The 7,310-nt window shown below is 33.1% G+C and overlaps 3 long non-coding RNA genes across 3 annotated transcripts in view; 2 read left to right on the top strand and 1 right to left on the bottom strand.

The window, feature by feature from the left end:
- Window positions 1-1,826: 1,826 nt before the first annotated feature.
- LOC116844996 lies at window positions 1,827-4,109 on the top strand. Its single transcript, XR_004378173.1, has 2 exons — window positions 1,827-2,993; window positions 3,153-4,109. It is a non-coding gene; the product is annotated as an uncharacterized LOC116844996 (long non-coding RNA).
- A 67-nt stretch (window positions 4,110-4,176) lies between these two features.
- Window positions 4,177-6,505, bottom strand: LOC116844995. Its single transcript, XR_004378172.1, has 3 exons — window positions 6,244-6,505; window positions 5,669-6,076; window positions 4,177-5,172 (listed from the first exon to the last, which is right to left on the bottom strand). It is a non-coding gene; the product is annotated as an uncharacterized LOC116844995 (long non-coding RNA).
- LOC116844997 overlaps window positions 6,443-7,310 on the top strand; it is a 6,042-nt gene continuing 5,174 nt past the window's right edge. The window contains exons 1-2 of the long non-coding RNA XR_004378174.1: window positions 6,443-6,580; window positions 6,724-6,845. This is a non-coding gene — a long non-coding RNA (uncharacterized LOC116844997). The remainder of the gene's footprint in view (window positions 6,581-6,723; window positions 6,846-7,310) is intronic.

Here is a 7,310-nt window from a genome sequence, read left to right as displayed (position 1 = left end):
CTTGAATCCAGCCAATCAGCATGTTTTAATTGACCAGCTGATCATATAAGGACAACCTTTACCCAAGGGAGCTTAGTATCAAAGCTCTCATCCCTGATGATGCAAACTGCAACGTTTGCGAAACGTCGGCACATCGCTGATTCAAGACACTGCTCCATTCCGGAAGCTATACCTATAGATTGTATCAATGGCCGTGAAAGCCTCAAATCTAGTATTAGAAGCCTGCACGGAGAGGCTATCCTAGGGTCGGTAAACTTATTTTTCAAACTCAGGGAGTCCTTGCATGTTCAACTATGTTCTCTAGCATTTCTAAAACGGTGCCGCGACCACCATGTATAATAGTACCGAAATGCTTTCAACTCTTATAGAAATATCATACTAAGAATCATTGACAATTTCTTATTATCCAGTATTTTTAATACTGAAAATAAGTAATTATCAATGATTATTAGTATGATATTTCTATAAGGGAATTAAAAAATCCTTTTCCATCTTCTAACCAGACCATTCTACGACAAGCGTCATTAAGGTTAGTCAGAGATTGAATCTCAGGGGAGCGGTGCACTTGGACACGGTGCATTTGGACACAGCCAATCACAGCACCGTGTGATTAGAGACATTTGTAGGGTCCCTTGGAACAGCGACTTGTGATTGGACTGTGTCCAGTTGCCCCGTGTCTAACTGATATACACCCGAATCTTAGCCACCAAGAAGAACTTGGCTGAGACTTCCCGAAAATTTTTAGAGTTACATCTTTCTCTTGCAAGATCGTTGGAGCCTGAGCTGTGGTTGACACTTGATCAGGTTACTCACGAACAAGCTCTTCGCTCGGTTGAAGCAAGAACACAAAAACAAAAGAGCAAATATGATAAGATCAGTCCACAAACTCAAATGCCAGTTCTCACACGTACAGTGAAGAATCTTAGCAGTCAAGACCTATCGCCATCTGAAGTCGCTGTTCTAGCTAAGGGACACAATTTTGCTGTCACTCTCTCTAGTATCTCCAGAAGAAATTATCAGCCAAATTGAAACGGCTATCTTCCACCTTCCTTTAGAGGTAAGTAATGACATTAGAAGTCGAACGACCAATATCCTACGCAAAGCCAAATTTACCAAACAGAATATAAACAAAGAGGAACGCCGAGCACTCCAAGGTTTAAGACAAAACAACAAGATCCTAATTTTACCAGCAGACAAAAGGAACGCTACTGTAGTTATGAACAGGGAAGACTATTGCAGTAAAATCAATAGTATACTCTCAGACAAAAAATCTACAGGAAACTCAAACGCAATCCGACCTCCAGCATAAAGAAGAAAACGTTTTCCTTTCTGAAAAGTGCAGGTCTCCCTCTTCAAATTATCAAGTATTTAACCCCTCAAGATTCTTCAGCACCTAGATTCTATGGTGTTCCAAAAACCCACAAGGAATCAATGCCCTTACGTTCTATTAGTGGACTTATCTACCAGTTAGCCCTCTATCTCACCAAACCCCTCCAGAAACTTACTGGTCTCTATGATTCCCACATCAAGAACTCAACGGATTTCGTGAATAAGATCAGTGAAATCAAGACAATACCAATGATATCCTGGGGTGCGTTCAGGATGAAAATTTTTCACCCGGACGAGAGTGTCCGTGGGTAATATGGGTGTATATCAGTTGGACACGGGGCAATTGGACACAGTCCAATCACAAGTCGCTGTTCCAAGGGACCCTACAAATGTCTCTAATCATACGGTGCTGTGATTGGCTGTGTCCAAATGCACCGTGTCCAAGTGCACCGCTCCCGGGTAATATGACGTCACACGCTTGGATGTTTTTATCCTGAACGGGTAGAGCGCAACCTGTAGTGTGTACCAAGTATAGTAGAGTGCAGTGCAAGTGCAGGCCGAATTTACTATTTACGCGAAGTAGATAGTAATAATAAAATGGCATTATTAAATTATTCTGATTATGATTTAGTTGTAAGCGTTGATAATACTGTGATTCAAGATGAGAAAGGAAACGTATTACTTCAAAATAAAAAAGATATGTTTTATATATTATAGGTTAGTTTTTTTCTTTATTATTTTAGAGTAATGTGATTTTCAATTACAGATCACTCAGTGATTTCCGTAGATTATGCCGTAGCTGCTGAAATTTTTAATTGTTTAAAAATCACAAAAGACGTACTGGAAACAGCAGTATTACAAAATTCAATGTGCAATTCAGAATCATCGATGGCTGACGAAGAAAACAGCAACCCCTGGACAAAAAACGAAATCTTACAACTTTTGTCGCTTTACAAATCTCATAATCATTTCTTCAAAAGCACTACTATTAAAAACGATAAAGTATGATCCATGATAAGTGCACATTTAAAAAGCCACACTACTGAACAGTGCAAAAATAAATTCAAATATCTAAAACAAAAATATGTTGAGAAGAAAGATAATATGAGTACAAAAGCAGAAGTGGTGCCGCAAATATAAAATTTGAATATTTTGATAAAATGGACAAAATATTTGGGAGCGGTGCACTTGGACACGGTGCATTTGGACACAGCCAATCACAGCACCGTATGATTAGAGACATTTGTAGGGTCCCTTGGAACAGCGACTTGTGATTGGACTGTGTCCAATTGCCCCGTATCCAACTGATATACACCCAAATATTTAAAGACGATGCAAACATAGTGCCTATGAGCGTGGCTTCTTCTTCTAGAGATGATCAAAATTTTGATGATATTGAGGATATTATCAAATTAAATGAGTCTGATTCAACAGATGACAGTAATTCTACTGTAAAAGGTGATCTACATAAGAAATCCCTAAAAAGAAAAAGCATTGAAATGGAAAAAATATATGATAATTTTGAGAAAAGTTTGCAAGAAAGAAAAGAAGAGAGGAGATCAAAAGATCGGAGACACAGAGAATTGATGGAAAGACAAGATTATGCCTTACAGTTATTTGAAAAGATGACAGATTGCATTACGAACATTGCAAGCAAAAATTAGGTTTGTATATTATCATATATTTATTAATTACATTATTGACTTTACCAAGTACTATATTTGATTTAGTTGAATACATTTTCAAAAAGTTTACAAATATTGTCTCAGATTGCTGAAAAACATTACATTTTACCTTATAGTTGTTTTTCTTTTTTTTTCCAGGTGTAACAGGTTGACAAATTTGTCAAAGTTATTAGTGGCCAGATTGTATAGTATTGCTTGTTAGCGATGATCAATAAAATTGCATTGTTTTCCAGAAGAAACTCCGCATTCATTGGATGTTGACAGCTAGCAGCATCGAAAAATATCCACAATAATTTGCAGAATCCGACTATAAGAAGCTGAACTAAACCGCACCCATATCTACATTGTATATTAATATTCGATGTGCAATGTTATTTCTTTCGATTTACTTTGAGTTTTAAACATTGTGTTCAATGTAAGTAAAGAATAGATTTTTATTTTTGTTACAATTTGTTGATTTCTTGTTTGATTTTTATTCTAATTACAATATATATCTGTTCTAATACATTTCGAATTGTATTACTTAAGATATCTGTATTAGTTGTAAAAATTACTTTTAGTTTATAGTGGAAAAGTTAATATATAAGTAAATATATCTAATGATATTCTCTTGAAATGTTTGATAGAATTGGCTGTTACAGATTTTATGTTACTTATTTCTAAGAAATTAATTAAAAATTAATTTGTTTTGGCACAGAAAAAAATATTTTTATTTTTGCTTCGAAAAATACTGTTTTCATTTTTGTATGTGGGAAATACTTCATTTCTCACTTTCTGTTTATATTAATTATAACTAAAGTGAATATTTATGTAAAATACAAGATCTCTATATCTTAACTGTGAGCGTGATATTATAGTGATATTATACTGTGATATATTGAGTATCATATGTATTTTATCTTAATGTAAGGCATACTTAGTAATATTAAAACAGAAGACTTATCCAAAGACTTATCCAAAATGGAGTGTAAAACTATTGTGTTCACTTGAGTAAAGGAATATTTTATTCAGTATTTTAAATTTTCTTTATTGATGTCAATGTAGCATTATATAAGAATTACAAATTGACATTAATAAAAAAAAACTTAATTTATATATTATATTTGTTATATTGCAAATAAACACTTATGTATTTGTTGCATCTTTCTTTATATTCATGTATGTGTGTAGCATGTAGTGAAATTATATAAAATATTTGTTTTTATTCATTATTAAAAAAAAATGTTGAATTCTTTTATTTATTAACATTTATGTGCAAAATGCTACAATCATAACAAATACAATTGATAAAATATAAATATATACATATATAAATAATATGTATATTTACTTCTTTAAAAGATGCTTTTAAAAATTCAGTGCTAGCATATCTCATAAAACCATCCCTTCGTGAGTAAGTTGTTCTGCAGAAGAATTTATTTCAATGTTTTCAACTGTGTCATTTATAACAAAGTCACGTCCTTCTTCTTCATATATATTCATTAAATCATCTTGATCCTTTAGGCATATGTTATGTAAAACACAACACGCTATTATTGTGGCCGGAATCAGGTCTATTCTGTTCATATCTAGATATTTCAGGCGACGAAATCGACCAAATAGTAATGCGAAAGACTTTCAATGACTTGGCGGGTTTTTGCATGAGCTGTATTAAAATTCTTTTGCCGTCTTGTTAAACGACCTCGATCTATGTAAGGTGATATACACCATTTTTTATTTGGATAAGCTTTATCGCCAAAATTATTTTCTCCAAAATATGCATTTGGATTATTAATAAACTCTGCATAAATAATAGAATTTTTTAAAATTCGCACGTCAGAGACAGAACTGGGATAACCAGTAAAACAATCTGTGAACTTCATTTGATCATCACAAATACCTTGCAACGTAATACCGTGAAAACATTTTCTATTAATATTAATATTTTCTATTAATGCTTCAGCATCTTTTTTTGGTGCTTTTATAGGAACATAAGTTCCATCGATGGCACTTACAACTCCTCTGATCCCAGCCGATTTAGAAAATCCCTTTTCAACTTTTATAGCTTCTTCTCCCTTTGGCCAAACTATCATTTTAGGAGCAATTTTATTGAGAGCTTTTATTACTCTGACAAAACAAACAAAGAGGCTTGCCCATATCAAATCTTGAACCAATAGATCTAAAATAAAAATTGTTTATTAACTATACTGTACATGAACTTTCGAGTTATTAATTAATATCAATTATATCATTTATTAATTAATATCAGTTATTATTAATATCAATTATAAAAACTTGCACTTAATCAATATATTGAAAAATTATTAAAAGTCGACTTATATTTTTCGGACAGATACTAAGCATATCCGTTTCAACAAATATTAATTAATGCGTTTTAAATGTAACTATTTATACTACCAATAATGTTGATACTATCTGTAATATATCAATGTTATGATAATATCTATATTATTGATATCAATAGTTCCATTTAAAATGTATTAATATTTGTCTGATCAGAAATAATACAGGTACCATGTCTGTCTGGATATTAATCGATCTTTATGCATAAACCAGACATGAATTTATTATTATTATTTAATTATATACGATAATATTGTACAATAAATTAAATTATTACTAACTAATAAAATAAATTATAAATTATTACTAACCTATCCTATACTAACTTATAACTATCAGGAGTGGCTAGTATCCAAAGAACAGCAAGAATTTGCTTCTGTGTATCTATTGTTCGTCGACCACTAGAACTTTGCAAGTGTGGTGAGATCGTAACATATAAGTACTCAAATGTCTGTCTTGTTATTCTAAAATGTGATTGAAATTCCTTTGCAGTACTATTTAACATTGTATGCTCAATAAAATATTTTATTTGAGATGGAACTTTTTTTTGGAATTTATTCGGTTTGACAATATCTGAATGTATTAATTCCATTAGCTCCTCTTCTTCAGAATATTTATCATCAGATTCGACATCCATGAAGAAAAACGTTTCATACAACATAATAGCACTTTCTGCTATACAATATTGCATTATACTTTTTACCAATTCAACTAAAAATCTATCACAAAGATAAATTAATAGAATTGTTATGCTGTTCGTATTTTGAATAATTCTTATTAATATAAGATTCATACTTGCATTTACTACTTCCTTTTTATATTAATATATTATCATTATACAGATTAAATATAAATAAAAAATGTATAATCATTTAAAAAATCTAACCCTTGTTTTTCTTCTTTTATATAGTGGCACTGTCCTGATTCTTCGTCCTCCTCGTCTTACTAAATAAATCATCTTAATAATAAATATAATAACCTTATATCACTTATGACAAATCTGTCATGTGAGCTTATAGCGCGCGTAGCTATAGCTAGTTTCTTCTGCGCATGTCGGGCGAAATTCGCCGCAGTCTCGAGTGCGGCGAAAAGTTGTCGTCCGGACGATTCTTCAAACCCAACCTGAACGACGCTAGATCAACGTCTGGACAAAACGCCCGATGAAACTGAACGCTTCTGGGTAAAAAGTTGTCGTCCGGACGTTCATCCTGAACGCACCTCTGGTGAGTTTCGATGTGGTCTCATTGTTTACTAATGTTCCAGTCTAGGATACTTTGAACATCATTAAGAATTCCGAGGAAATTCCTGCCAACCTCTTCCCACTAATAGAACATTGCTTAACTTCAACTTATTTTCAATTCCAAAGAGAGTTTTTCGAACAAACCTCTGGAGCGGCAATGGGATCTCCTATCATTGCAAACATCTTTATGGAACATTTTGAGAATGAAGTTTGAAAAGCGCACATCTGAAACCATCTACATGATTTCGGTATGTTGACGATACCTTTGTGATTTGGAATCATGGTAGGGAAACTCTTTCTCATAGCGAATTCGGTTGCTTGCACTAGTGTGCACTGACAAGTAACGCTACCCAAGTGTCATACGCCGATTTTCCTGAGACTGTGCATACGTGTAGTACATTGAAAAATATCTGACACGTATTTTTTTATATCTGCCCAAAAGCAGTTTTAAGGGTAGAAAACGCCCTTATGAATATATAGGGGTGAATTCCAGTATTTCACGAAGTACTCGTACGTTTGTTACAGAATGGGGTATACGGTGATTTTCAAAGTTGCTGAATCTAAATCTGCTCCCAATTTTTGAGAATTCAATATGGTGGAACCAATATGGCGGATCTGATTTTTTTAAAAAGAAGACAGCAAGACATTGTCGCTCTCTGCCAAACCCGGGAATAACCAACGTGGAGGTGGCGACAAACTATTCCCTTTTTTTT

The sequence above is a fragment of the Odontomachus brunneus genome, unplaced genomic scaffold (assembly GCF_010583005.1).
Source record: "Odontomachus brunneus isolate Ranch 3 - 2012 unplaced genomic scaffold, Obru_v1 Obru_scaffold_048, whole genome shotgun sequence".
Classification (NCBI taxonomy): Eukaryota; Metazoa; Arthropoda; class Insecta; order Hymenoptera; family Formicidae; genus Odontomachus; species Odontomachus brunneus.
This window is presented reverse-complemented; position numbering and strand designations above follow the sequence as displayed.